At 37.7% G+C, this 15,162-nt stretch overlaps 1 pseudogene; it reads left to right on the top strand.

Annotated features, from left to right (window-relative positions):
• Positions 1-12: 12 nt before the first annotated feature.
• Positions 13-12,632, top strand: LOC139999500 (serine/threonine-protein kinase RIO2-like; annotated as a pseudogene).
• The last annotated feature ends 2,530 nt before the right edge of the window (positions 12,633-15,162 follow it).

Genomic DNA, 15,162 nt, shown 5'->3' with positions numbered 1-15,162 from the left:
AGAGGGGGGCGTGCGCATGCGCGGTGCGTCCGCGTGAGGCCGGCCAGCCCTGTGAGGGGGGTGCGGGCGTGGCCGCCATGGGGAAGCTGAACGTGGCCGTGCTGCGGTACCTCAGCGGGCAGCAGTTCAGGGTGCTCACCGCGGTGAGACGGGACGGGGACAGGGGAAGGGAAGGGAAGGGAAGGGAAGGGAAGGGAAGGGAAGGGAACGAAGGGAAGGGAAGGGAAGGGAAGGGAAGGCGCAGCTCCCCCCCCTCCCCTCCCGTCCCCTCCCCGCTGATGCCGCCGACCGTTCCCTCTCGCCCCCCGGCAGGTGGAGATGGGCATGAAGAACCACGAGATCGTGCCTGGCAGCCTGGTGGCGCCCATCGCCAGCCTGAAGCACGGCGGCTGCAACAAGGTGCTGCGGGAGCTGGCCAAGCACAAGCTCCTGGCCTACGAGCGGACCAAAAGTGAGTGTGGGGCCTGCGCTGGGAGCCTCCTCCCGGCCCTCCCGGTTCTTCAGCGCCACAGAAGTGCGGTAGCTTGGTCATTCGGGTATCCGGGGCGTTTGTGAGCCCCGTCTCGCCTTGGGGCTAGCTGGGGAATGTGAACTCCTTCAGCAACAAATGGTGTTGGTGATTTCTGAAATTCATGGATTCGTTCGTCCAAATTCGTGGATAAAATAAATAATTGTTAGCTAAGGTAGTATTTAAGTTCACATAGGGATCAGCCCAAATGTGTTACAGTCTTACAGCAGACAAACTGGAGCGGACTGCAAAAGCCTTATACCTTCAGCCAGTCAGGAACAATCACTAAAGTAGTATTTATTCTGTCCCATTCTGTTAGTAGTGTTGGATTTCCTTTAGTCTTGCACTTGCATCTGGCTTTGCAAGCACAATGTGGGAGTCTTCATGAAATTCATCTCCTTTTTGTCTCCGTTTTTCAGACCATTAAGGTTTGGTTTAGGTCTTTGAAACAATCCTGAATCCTTGCCGTGTCTCCTAAGTAATCATCTTTCAAAGTAATCCTATGCAATTTGAACCATTGTCACTGCCTGCGTTACCAAGGGGCTAACAAAATGTCTGCTTTTTATCCAGTTAGTTTTCAAAAGGCTTGCACGAATTTAAACTTACTGTCAAGTTGGGTTGATACTAGCCAACAGTGAAAATACTATTTGAGTGTTGTGTACCATAAGCAGGAAAAAAAAAAAAGAGACCAAAATGAAACTTCTTTTAAAAGAAACACATGCATAATATGGAATGAAATGTTGTGTAATTTATTTTTTCCTAGCTGTCCAGGGCTATCGGTTAACTAATGCAGGATATGATTACCTTGCCTTGAGAACTCTGTCTTCCCGGCAAGTCATCAGTTCTGTTGGAAACCAGATGGGTGTTGGCAAAGAATCAGGTAATTTAAAAAAGTGTTTTCAGTATATAATTTTTTTTTTTAGAAGAAATGGGTCTGTATTTTTGTTAATTTGTTGGAAACTTGGTGAATTTACCTTTGGATAGTCATATCAGTTAATCTGTCAAACACCAAAATTTATGGTCACTTCAAGTTCTGTGTGAGTCTTGACTACATCTGATTTTTTTCACAAGTGTTGTTCCACTTTGACCATTTTGTACAATTCTTGGATGGTTCCTTAAAAGGTATTTTGCAAACAGGTGACAGTTGTCTTGTGACTTGCAAAGAATTTTGAAGCCTTCTGTCAAAAAGATTAACATCAAATGTTTCATCCCACCTAAAAAAAAAAAAAAAAGTAATATACAGTCCAAACTATTGGAGTGCTATCTTGGTTTCTCATGCTCATATGTTGATTGTAATTTGGCACAGCATGTCTTTTGTCATTAAAAAAGGACGAAAAAAAAAAAGAGGATTATTGGGGACAAATGGTAAAAATGAAACATAGCCAATTGCTAACACTGTTTTAAAGTAAGAGGTACCTTGAGTTTTCTGTCCAGTCAAGAGAAGTCTTTTCTAGTGTGCCATTAAGTTACTTCTTATCCCCTAGTCTGAAATATGTTTCAGATCAGATGGATGGTTCAACCAGATGATCTTGGAGGTCTTTTCCAACCGTAATGATTCTATGATATTCTACTAGTGGAGCAGCATAATCTCTTCACCAATGACTTCTTCTTGTTCAGATTTGTAATACATAATATACAAATTTGGTTGTCTTTTCTGTTAAAAGAAGTGTAGTAGACTTTGCTATTCCAGAAATAGCAGTTACAAGAAGTCAAGTAACCGATTTCTCACTGCACTGTTGCATTATATACCTGTCAGATACCATTTCTCAGATCTGTGCTGCTGTTTTTTCTCCTAGATATTTATATTGTTGCAAATGAAGACGAGCAGCAGTTTGCAATGAAATTGCACAGGCTTGGAAGAACTTCCTTTCGCAGCCTGAAAAATAAGCGTGACTACCATAAGCACAGGCACAAAATGTCATGGCTGTATTTATCCCGGCTAGCAGCAATGAAAGAGTTTGCCTACATGAAGGTAGGTGGTTGTTTGCACCATATTAACAACGATGTAATAGTCTGGAATGTACTTCTCAGATTATCTTCTCATCACTTCATATTTGCAGTATATGTTAGGATGTATGCTTTTTATTTGTTTTTTTTAGTGGACTTAAAGTATACATTTCAGAGAATGACAGTGCTGATGCATTTTGTATACTTTCAAGTGACAAAATCAAACTTTGCCATGGAAGTCGTATGGAACTGAAGCAATTTCCATAAAATTTCAGGTGAAGCTGTCCAGTCATCTGAGTCTTAATAAAGGCAGTGAATAAACTATCGCCATTTCACTTAACCTTGTCTTAGGAAAGACTATATGCTAGGGAAAATTCGTGAAGTATCTACTAGTATTTTAGTCTTGTCAATTTGGATCACTTCCACAAACATAATTACAGAGTATTTGTTAGGTCTGTAAGCGATGAGTTTCAAACTGGGAGGAGAGCACACTGAGAGCAGCCCTGCAGAGAAGGACTTGGATGTTCTGGTGGATGAAAAGCTTGACATAAGCCAGAAGTATTTGTTTGCATACCTGAAGGCCAGCAGCCTCCTGAGCTGCATCAACAGAGGAGTGGCCAGCAGGTGGAGAGAGGTGATTGTCTCCCTCTGCTCTGCCCTTGTGAGGCCCCACTTGGAGTGCTGCATCCAGGTTTGGGGCCCCCAGCACAAGAAGTATGTGGAGCTGTTAGAGTGGGCCCAGAGGAGGACCACAAAGGTGATCAGAGAGGTGAAGCACCTCTCCTGTGAAGAAAAGCTGAGAGTCAGGGTTATTTAGCTTGGAGAAGAGAAGGCTTAAGGGAATGCTAATAGCAGCCTGCAGTACTTAAGGGGGCCTACTGGTAAGCTGGGGAGGGACTCTTTCAGGGAGTGTTGTGATAGGACAAGGAGTAACAGTTTTAAATTAAAATAATGGTAGATTGAGATTAGATACTAGGAGGAAATTCTGTGCTCAAGATGGTGAGGCACTGGCATAGGCTGCCCAGAGAAGCTGTGGATGCCCCATCCCTGGAGGTGTTCAAGGCCAGGATGGATGGGGCTTTCAGCAGCCTGGTCTAGTGGAGGTGTCCCTGCCCATGGCAGAAGGGGTGGAACCGGGTGGTCTTTAAGGTTCCTTCCAACCTGAGCCATTCTGTGAATCAAGTGAATGATTTGGTAAATATGGTTAGAGCAAGCTAACAGAGCTACAAAATACTATGGCCTACCTTTAGTTAATCTTTAATGTAGTGTAATACTGGATATTAATATTTAAGAAGAAACTTTTGCCTTACTGAGACTGAGTGTGGATTACCTGACCAGGCCAAACTGTATTTACAAGAACTGTTGACCCTTTTTCTAACACCGTATTCCCAATTATCTGCTGGTGGTTTCTTAAGCTAACAGACCAGATACGATTCTGCTGTTTTTCTATCCCGTTGTGTTTTCCTGCCACCTGCAGGGTAACTAAACTCTGGAAAATACAGAAGCATAGTTAGTAGTGAAAGTTCAGATTGCTCTTCCTCCTTAAGCACATGATTTGACTTTTACAGTTAGCAGTTGAATAATGTGTAGGATGCTGCTTCCGCAATGGTGCTTAACTGCTTATCTTATATTTGTAGTTTGTCAGGTATGTAATGTTTTCTTAATGGTTATCTTTTATTTTTTCAATATGTTGTCTCTTTCCAGGCTTTGTATGACAGAGGATTTCCTGTTCCAAAACCTGTAGACTACAACAGGCACGCAGTTATTATGGAACTCCTTGATGGCTACCCTTAGTAAGTTTGGAAGCTTGAAGTCTGTTTTACAGAAACCCTAACAACGATAGGTTCAGTAAGACAGCAGGGATGACATTTTTCCTTATTGTGTGAGTCAGTTCTGATCATGCTGAATAAAGCATGAATAAAGTCAGGCCCAGAATGGCTAGGGTTCTGCTTCATTATATTTGGAGAAATTTGTGAGAGAAGGAAAACTAAAAACATACTCTCTTTGTCCAAAAAGACTGGTGGAAAGACTTTTTTTTTTTAAGTACGGAATACATCAGAGGAGCAATGTGATACAGAGGTTAGTGCTACAACCATTTTCTACACAGAAATTTTATGTTCTATATGTTATTTATTCAATGATATTCAATATTGATATATTCAGTATATCAAATATTCAGTATTGAGTTGTGTATCCTCCACGTTCTGAGCTCCAGTTCATGATCCATGTTGTGGTAAAGATTCAGGTAGGATTACAACTTGTACAGTTGCCATTGTAGAACTTCTGTGTTGATTTTTTTGGGGGGTGTTTGTTTTTTGTTTGTTTTATTTTTTATTTTATGTATTTGTGTGCATTGAACGCTGTTTTTTGCTCAAGGAAGATTACTTTTCTTCAGTTTTTCAACATCCAGAAACATGAAAAAATGTTGAATTTTGTATGTGAATGAATGGCTTGTTTTGTTTCCATAGCAGAATGCAAAATAGCTATTTGATACTCTATATAATGTACAGTAACAAAGGTTCAGTGTAATTAATCCCAAAGTATACAGTTGAAGAGTTACATTGAAGAAGTGCCTTTTAAGACTTTATTCTATCCCGTTTCCCCGCCTTTGTTAAATAGTTCCACATCTGTCCTGTAGACAGAAAGCTTTAAAGTTACATGTGGGCATTGCAGGTGAGGCTTACCATGCTATCCCAGTTCTGCAATTTTAACTAAGCATTTCCTGAAGGAGATGCTGTACTAGATGAGAAATTATTTCAGGTGATCAGCATCTCAGAAGATACCAGTTTAGATGACTTCCAGATTCAAAGAACAAATGATATATTTTATGATACAGACCTCTGGCTATAAGAAATGTCACCAATTAATTTTGCTGTTAATATGAAAATATTCAACAGCAGCCTATTACAGAGCTGCTTGAATTCCATTGTGTTTTGTTTGTATGTGCAACTGATATGTTCTCATAACACTACAGTGTTGCATTCAGGCCAAAATATATCACAAATTAGCTGTAAATGACGGCTTCTTGACAGCTCCTGGTATAATAAGACAGCTGCCTATTTATTCTGCTTGTAAAAATAAGGTGATGTCTATTCTGCGCACTTTTGGGGCAAAACATATACTTTGCTTTTATTCTGGAGTTTATGCTGGAGTATATTCTGGAGTGCTTTAAGCTTTTTTTTTTTTTTTTTTTTGGCTTTGCCTTATCCCCAGCTTAGTCTTGAAAACACTTTTTTGTGAGACATTTGAATGGCATTTGAATACAAGAAGACCTAAGTTACCTAAAACAATCCAGACATAAAAATTCGCTGATCCATTGTTTAAATTAGGCAGCATAACCATCGTGTTTGATAGGAGTACAAGAGACAAAGGGCTTTAGTTAAAACGAGGGATTTAACTTGGAGATAGGAGAAGCTTTCTCCCCATGAGGGCAGTGTGGTGGAGATTGCACAGTATGTTTCCATCCCTGGAAACTTTCAAGCCCGCATTGGTAGAGCTCTGATTAGTCTCATCTAATCTCAGAATTGACATAGCTATGAGCAGAGTATTGGACTAGTAACCTCTGGAGATCCCTTACGACTCAAATTGTGACCCTGTCATTCTCTCAGATGTAACTCATATGCCTTGTCTATATTTTTAAATTAATTCCTTCAGGGTTCAGGATATTTTCTTTTTTATTTAACTTTCCAGATGCCAAGTACACCACATCGAAGACCCTGCTGCTGTCTACAGTGAATTAATGGATCTAATTGTAAAACTTGGCAATCATGGTTTGATTCATGGGGATTTCAATGAAGTTAATCTCATACTGGATAATGATGATCATGTCACTAAGATTGATTTCCCTCAGATGATATCAACATCACATCCAAATGCTGAATGGTACGTACAAATGATGTATGCAAAATAAACCAGTTAAGTGCTGATAACAACAAATAGTCAACCATGATTTGTTTTCATAAGCCTGCTTCAAATTCTTTTTCTACTGTTTTCACCATACATTACAAATGCAATTTGTTTCATGAATGAGTAGAAATCTCCTTAGGATAAATGTGTAATTAATTGCTTCTCAGTTAATATTATTTCTTTCAATTAAGAAATGAATAGAAATAATCTGCATTTATGTATGTATACCTACACGTGTACTTTCTCACTTCGAGTCACTGATGGTTATTAATATTCAAATAAAAGGCAAGAAAGTAGAGTAAAAGTTTGTCATACCAGTAGACTTAATTTCCTTGATTATTGCATTTTTACAATTCTGTATTTTTTAAACAGGTATTTTGACAGGGATGTTAACTGCATTAAGGAGTTTTTTAAGAAACGCTTCAACTATGAGAGTGAGCTCTTCCCATCATTCCAAGATATCAGGTAAAAAATGCCAGCTGACTCGTAATTCCCCCATGTTATGGTAGTTACGTTGGTTTTCTGAGAAAAATGGATGCCTCTGAGAGATGATTTTAGAAGTGAACAGGGGGAAAAAGAGCCAATTTGAAATATTTTTGTCATTCTTACAGTAAAAAGGATCCATACTGTCTTCACTGGCAGTTACTAAAAGTGGTTTCCAAAAACTGAAGCACGTCTTAAAATCTGCTGTCTCCTTTGTCTTACCTCTTGCAGCTAGGGGAAAGAGATACATCCAAATGCCGTAAATGTTACGGTGACGCAGAATTAGTTTCTCTGACTCTTAAAACCATATTTAACAGTCCTGGGGGATCAAGTATTAACTTAGTTTTTAATTTTAAATTTAATTTTCAAAATGCTAGTACATGTGGTGACCGCCTCTTCAAATATTATCTTCAAAATTTTCCTACTGTAGTTTGTCCCTTTTGAAAAGCAAACAATTTTCTCACATATTTTAAGAGCAAAGCTGATTCAGTTAAAAGGGTTTTATATCACTCTGAGCCCTTTCTCAAAGGGGAATTGTCTGTGTGTGTGTCAACATGTCCTTCATCGTTCTGTTTGCACAAGCATAATTTAAGTATTATATTTGTTAAAATCAAATTGTTTGCTTTCAGTAAGTGCTGATTATGAAGATGGAATCATCTTGTATGAAAGTCTGGTTCTGTCAGGCTACATTCTGCTAACTACCCAAAGCCCTGCACTGTATTATGTTACCTATGTTCCAATGGAGTATACTCTTTTTGTTAATAGCATGGTAATTATAGTCTAACTTGATAGTATTTTTAATCCAAAATACAGCATAATGATTTGATATATTAAAAGAAAGCTCACTTCTATTTCTTTCAGGAGAGAGAGTTCTCTTGACATAGAGATTGCTGCCAGTGGTTATACAAAGGAAATGCAGGAAGATGATGAGCTGCTTTTCCCAGAGTGCTCTGATGAGGATGATCATACAACAGAGGAGAGGGAATTTGTAGAAGATGCTGAAAGTAACGCCAACTTCCTCAGCCAAGATAAAGAAAACAATGCAGACTTCATATATGAAGTGGTTTCTGAAAGCAGAACCTCTGAAGACTTGTTATCACAGTGAAGATGCTGAAGCCACAGAAAGTAGTGAAAATTCACAAGGACTGAGTATGTCAGAGTTGAGTTCAGCCTTAGAAAAGGTTGAAGGGCAGCCTGTGCTTTCGAAGTCCAGTGAAGATGCAGAGAGTTGTGCACTTGGTTTTTCTGAGCACAAAAGAATACCTGACAATGCTGCTGAAAATCAGACAGAGGGCAGCAGTGATAAGGACAACGATGAATGCCCTGATCTGGTTGACTTGTCAACTTTAAATAAGGAATTGAGACCTTACAGGTAAATACTTATATTTACTGTCTAGTGGTGTGGTGAAATTTTCTTCTTTTTTCTTTATTTCTAGTAATAATGTGAGTAAAAGTTTTTTTTTATATTAAAACGCTGCTGCTGCTAAGTAGCTTTGACAAGTGAGTTTATAATTAGAGTGCTCTTTCTCAGCCTCTGCCCCTCATTCGGCTGAAATTAGCAAGAACAAGCTCTTTGGAATATATTATTCAAATATATTTTACTGAACGTCATACCATGTGGCTTTTAATGCCTTTACTGACACACTTGGAAATTCCTTCTTACCTTTAAGCTAACCCCTTCTTATATAAAATTCAAACTATTAGTTTGCAAGCTCCCCATGTACCTGAATGCATATATAAAGTTCATATACCCTGTTTTCTTTTTGAATTTTTCCTTTTTCATGAAATTCTACGCCTAGGCAATGTACAGAATCTGAATTAATCTTTTTAGTGTTCTGAAGCTTCTTTTTCTTACACTACTTTGTGTAGTATGTATGTGGCTATTGCACTATAATCCTTCCTGTCATAAAATGTGTTTTTTGAACTAGTGTTAATATTTCAAATGTAAATGTTCTTTCTGTAGTACTCAAATGTTCTGCTAGCACTTTTGATTGTATATCAAAAAAATGACTGAAACATGATGCTCACTGAATGGAATAAAACATTAATTTACATATTTTAGAAATGAAGACAGTATGGTTCATATTGCGGAGCACAGAACAAGAACTAAAAGTACGTCAGCCAGCAGTGTTGGGAGCTGTTCAACCATTCCACCGGTAATTATTACTGCTACTGTCTAGTTTACTCTGATACCATCTTAGGACGTAGCTGTTGAAGATATTTTTACAAATACGTAGTTAGCAGTAACTGTCTTTAATTGATTACTACTATGTACATCTTTGGTTTGTAGTTCCATGTTCACAGAAAATAGGTCTGATGCTTTCTACATGTTTACAAGTGAATTATATCCAGTGCTGTACTTCATGTGTTGTTCTTTGCTCTTTCACAAAAGCTCTACTCCGGCATTAGCAACTTTAATTTCATTTCTGTTGCTAGAAATCAATTCTGTTGCCCATAATTAATGTTTTTGTATTTTAAATTTGCATGCGTGAGTAAAGATTTAACTTGGCCTTTTTTCATCTGTCTTTTTAACACATCTCTTACCACATTTCTGAAACATAGATATGAATTCATTGTAGTCATGGTGTCTTTGGCAATATGAATTTGACTTTCAGCATTACATAAATCAATACTTTGTGGCAGAATTTTACATCTTTCTTCATCCCTACTCAGTATACTATCCAGTATGGCTACCTCTATCACATTTTAAAGAGTGTGTCTAAATTTTAAATGGAAGAAAGGCCAGTTTTATGCATAAATAAATGTGTTAGGGAACAGCATGTTTGCAAGTTGTGTAAGACTTTTACAGGACTTCGTGTGAAGGAAAGAGAGACTTTTGTTAGTCATCCCTGTTCTTACTGTAGGACATGGCCTGGTGCCTTATTAAGGAGAAAAAGAATTAGCCTTGAATTATGAAATGAAGTAAAGAAGAGCTAGGATAAATGCTAGGATAAATGCTAGGAATCGCCTGGCTTCTGATCCATGCGATACATATTTTTTCCCTTTCAGTTTGCTAACCTAAACGTGTAGGATTTCTTTTGGAATCGCCTATAGATCCCTATTTGAAATTATATTTCTGTACACCAGTAGGTGGTAGCAGTGGTCACTCACTGTAGAAACCTTCCTGATTGTTTAGCGAACACATGTTTTTTCTGTAGGCAGACACATCGAACTTGTTAAAATATTCAAATGGCATTTAAGTACCTAATATTCTGTTCTAAAAGAAAGATAAAAGCAGAAGCAGCTTTCAAGAGATTCAGCCACATAAACATCCTGTGTCAATTTACTTTGTGTAATCTTTCCATTTATATGCTCTTACGCTAAGTAAAATGTTTCTGCCCATTGTTAAATCTTATTTGAACTTTTGAATACTAGAACTAAAGAAAGGATATGCATGATGAGCTATTTGTAACATCAGAACGTGATTGCAAAACGAAAAACACAAAAGGCACTGCAGTAAGACCCACTGAGCTGCTTAGAGCCAATGCCTGTTACTGCTTCTAGCACTTCTCTGTTGTTTATATAGCTTTCTCAATGAAGAAACACATTAAAACATAAGCAGGTTTCCAGATTAAACACACAGAAGGAATTCATATGGGCATGTATAAACAATAGCAGTAATAGCAGTAGGTGCAGTCATAGCTGGGTGACTGTGCCAAAAAGAAAGCCTTATGAGTTACAGACAATAAACTATTCCAGACAAAATAAAATGTCTTGTTGTGCTTGTACAAATCTTTGTAGGGACTGCTGCAATTTAATTATAGGAAATAATGTAAACTATGCAAAAATTTAAATAATAAATGATAGATTTGTTTATTCATTTTGCTGACAGTCAGGCTTAGGATGATGGAGAGACTAGTGAGACTTGCATGCTGTGGTTGAGCAGTAGTATTTTGTGAATTTACATTTTTGCATAGTGAAAATATCTGGTATTTGTATTGCAAAGTTTCTTCTAGCGAGCCTTGTATGAACTGTGAAGGAAGTCATCTGTCCACTGAAGTGGGAGAAGTAGAGAAGCCTTCTTTCAGAGCTCTGCCTATAAAAAGCAGAGGATGACAATTGTCTTACTGACAGAAGAAAAACATCAGTGGCCCAGTTTAAACTAGTTCTTACCAGCTTTCCTCTTACCAGCTTTTCCTTTTGGAATATTTTTAAAGAGCATTCACAGATTTAATTTCCAAAATGCTCTTGTTTAAATACTGAGTTCTGCTAAGCTTCCGAGGAAAGAAAGACAGATCTTATACTACTCTTTTTATTCACATTTTTGATAGTCAACCTGCATGTGGTAAAGCTTAGGAAACTACTATTCAGGTGAATACTATGTAATTACTACAGCATTCTTACTGAAATCAGCATTGGGTACCTGGATTTATTTACTACCTTGTATTTGCATAATTTAGTTGTATTAGTCACAGCAGTTTTTAAACAGTGCCAAAAGAATTCTTTCTGGTTCCTGACTTAACTACCAACTTACTACTTAATGTGCTGACAGTATCATAAACAAAAAACAAGGCAAGAGAAATTGGGGTAAATGCAAAAGAAATGTTACTAGATTGTGGGGTAATTTTGCACCAGCAGGTACCTCAGCTCCTCCATGCTTCTCTTAGCCCTGTCCTCAGGTGGAAAAAGGGGGAGAAAACATGATGACGTAAAAAATATTCATGGGTTGTGATAAGGACAAGGAGATCTCTCCTTGTGCTGGAGCAAACTCTCTTGGTCCTTTTTCTACTTACAAGATGTTTGTCAAATCTCCAAGCACAGGACATTATCATTTTTGCTGAAGGCATATGTTTTGCACTGAAAAGTACTGGTTCATTATGATTCCTGAATGAAAGGCACCTAAACTCTGCAAGATATCACCTAAGATGCTTTTTATTAGAGCTAATGCTAAAAGAAAAAAAAAATAGCACAGGTGATCGTACACCCCTTCAAATGCTAGAGCCCTGACCCTGACTCCAAACCACATAGCTATACTGTAGACCTTGTCTGTAGCAGAGGTTCTCCCCTTTCACTCAGTTGAGATAATTACATGATTTTCTTACAAAGAAACAACTCTGCTTGCTCAATTTCTGCTGTTGAGAAGAGGTGAAGTTCTTATTATAACTTCTTTCTGCTCTGTTAGATAAAGGCAAGACCACAGAGCAGTGGTAATCACTGGAACCAGGCGGAAGCTGCCTGCAGGCTCCTCTGTCCCAAGAAGCTGGCTGAGTTTGCCCCAGGCCAAGGGATTTGTGCAGCCCCACAGGGGGTTCTGGGGCCACACAGTATGGGCAGCACAGCACAGGGCAGGCCTGGGCAAACTCGAGTTAACCCTGGTGTGGATCACCAGCTGCTCAGCGCATGGTGGTCTTCTCGACAGGTTCACTACCACATGTTCATGTTAGTACTGAGAATACAGTATCATTATGGTAATGTTAGTACTAAGTGATGTTCAAAAACTTCTGATACTGAATTGTTTATTTATTTGTAGGAACTGGTGAAAAGGAAGATAAAACGTCAGCTGACAAAACAGCAGAAGTCTGCTCTGAGGCGACGACTACAGAAAGGAGAGGCAAACGTTTATACCAAACAACGTCGAGAAAATATGCACAACATTAAGTCAAGCTTGGATGCAGCTAGTTTCTGGGGATAATTTATCATAGCTGCCACCGAACATGAGAAAACTCACAGTACATACAGCTAAAACAGTTACCTAATAACCAAGCATCCTTTTATACAGTGGAGGAAAAAGTTCTTAACAATACCGTGTATTTTTGGAAACTAATAAACATCACGCTGGTTCCTCTGGTTTTGTTTGCATGATTTTATTTTGTGTTCCTAGTTAAAAATATCGACTGTGATTTAAAATAAATTAGTAGTACTAGGTACGATCATTTAAGTACAGTATTTCCAACAGTATCTTGTTTTAGGTCAATTTTACTGTTTTTGTATAGATTAAGAATCTTCTGGTGTGCAGAGGATTCCTCTTTAAAAATTTTCCTTTGTTCCTACAACATAAAATTTAAATGTGAAATTCTGCCCTCAGGTTACAAACAGATATTTGTTTGATTTAATTAAAAATCAAAAGGAAATAAAAACTGATAGCTTTTAACACTCTAAAATTTCTTTTGAACCTGTACAAGGATCATCAAACAACATGATAATGTACATTCTTTGAACCAAGCAATTCTTACTTGTTTTTCCTTTCACTCCAGGATCTTGTATAGATCTTGAAAAGATCTATAGATAAGAGAAAAGGAATAAATCAGTGCTGTAGAGATCTGGCAGTCACTCAGGTTTTGAATTTGGCTGTGCAGTTACCAATAAATCTAATTCATTTAACAATTTACATAAAGTGGTGAGCATTCTGAACTTCTCTTTTTAAAAAATATTACCATGTTTTTTTTTATGTTATTTTGGGTCTCTGAAGACCTAGAAAAACAAGTATCTTGATGTATCTGTGATTTAGGTGAAGAGCCTTCCTAGAGACGTATGACATGATAAAGTTTGTCATCAACCCATAGTTTGCAACGTTTTAAATCTTTTACTTGGCTGGGGAAATTAGGAAGTTTGGATTTGAGGTTGATTTTTTACTCACACCTGATACTATCTATATTCTACTTTACCCTAACTGAAAATCAGCTTTTAGTCTATTGAGAATTACAGCCTCTGTCCTGTCTTGCAGCATGCTCTGCTTTGAAAGTTTTCAACTTCTGTCTTTTTGCTCTTACAATAAAAAACCTAGTCTTAGCTAGCAGCGGTATACATTCTTAAAAGCATGGCAGGCCGGAGCAGAGATGTAATAGATAAGTGTTTCTTTTAGCATCAAAGCTGCAGGAAGGTCTGGTGACAGAAGTAAGGAAGTCCAATTAAATCTTAAATGTGATTGTTATCAAGGTATGTAGGGCTGTTTCCTGATGCAAATAGCTCTTTTTAGCACGGGCAGAAAAGCAGCCTAATTGAATTTAATTTTATTTCCATTTTAAATGTAAAGGGAAAAAACATATTTTTATGTTTCTACACTCTTATCTGTTAAGGGGTTGTTTCAGTGACTGCTTAATAAGATTTCAGTTGAAGCTCTTTGCATAAGATGTGCACGCACTTTTTGGCTTCTAATTTAGAGCTTTTCACAGTGGGTGAGTTCTTTCTGGTGCATGACCTTAAGTCTGTCTTGGTAATGGGTTCCAAAAATATACAAAGCCTGTCCCGTTTGATTGTGCTCCATGAGAATAGAAAGGATGGAATGATGGAAATCCATGCTGTTTATTTTCAAAATGTTCCTTTAAAGCATCCATTAACTCTTTTAAAGGTATTCTAATGGATGGCTGTAAGTTATCATTTTCATTTACTCTGCCAGACGAGACTTTTCAGAGAGTAGAGTAAGTGAGGGAGTTACAGCTTAATATATCTTTATTAAGCCTTTTTTTTTTTTTTTTTCAAAGCAGCAGAATTCCTGAAATATCTGAAGTCATCAAAGGTCGCCACAAAGTTTACACATGGGATGAAGTTTAGAGTTCTCTTAGAGTGAACTTGGGAAAATGCAGAGGTTAAGACAATAGCATTATTGATTATCTTAGCGAATTCACCTAGCAAGGAATGTGCGGGTAATAACAAAATGGGTTTTAAATGTTTTAGTAAACAAACACAATGTTAGTTCATTAATTTGTAAACAAAACATGAAGATAAAGAGTAGATACACCTTGTGCAATGCACACTCTATAAATGAAACAGTATGTACTGAAACTTGCAAGTGATGGAGATAAAAGGTTGCCCAGCAGTTTTCCACTGCTGCATCTTTAAAAAGAAAAAAAGAAAAAAATATTTTTTCTTTGGGAAAGACTGTACAGTAATTAAAGAACACACATCCTTACTTTGGGATTTTTTCCAAATTAAAAAGAAGACTTTACTGGAATTGAAATAAAAGTAAGCTGAGCAAAGCAACTATTTTGTACAGTTTATGACTCTTACACAAATGTGTGTGACAGCAATGTATTTACATTCGTGCTTCAAGCTTTTGCCACTGCATCTGTGTTTGCCTTGATTGGAGTGCCTCTTCAGACCTCTGCATATCCCACAGGTCCTTTGAGATGTAAACAGTTTAATTCACTGGTATTTTAATACATTTATTGTATAGGGAGTAAGGAAACTGCTTTTCAGGAAACCAGATTCAAATTGGGTTAACCTAATATATCACAAGTTTAATTTTGCTAATCGGATTAATTTTCTATTTGCCATTAATATCCTTCTTCTCCAGTTACATAGTTACAGGAAGAAAAAAAAAAAAAACACCATACTTTTTATCGAATTTGTTGTTTTTAAACAAGAGCCTGCATGCTGCT

Source organism: Anas platyrhynchos, chromosome 26 (assembly GCF_047663525.1).
Source record: "Anas platyrhynchos isolate ZD024472 breed Pekin duck chromosome 26, IASCAAS_PekinDuck_T2T, whole genome shotgun sequence".
NCBI lineage: Eukaryota > Metazoa > Chordata > Aves > Anseriformes > Anatidae > Anas > Anas platyrhynchos.
This window is presented reverse-complemented; position numbering and strand designations above follow the sequence as displayed.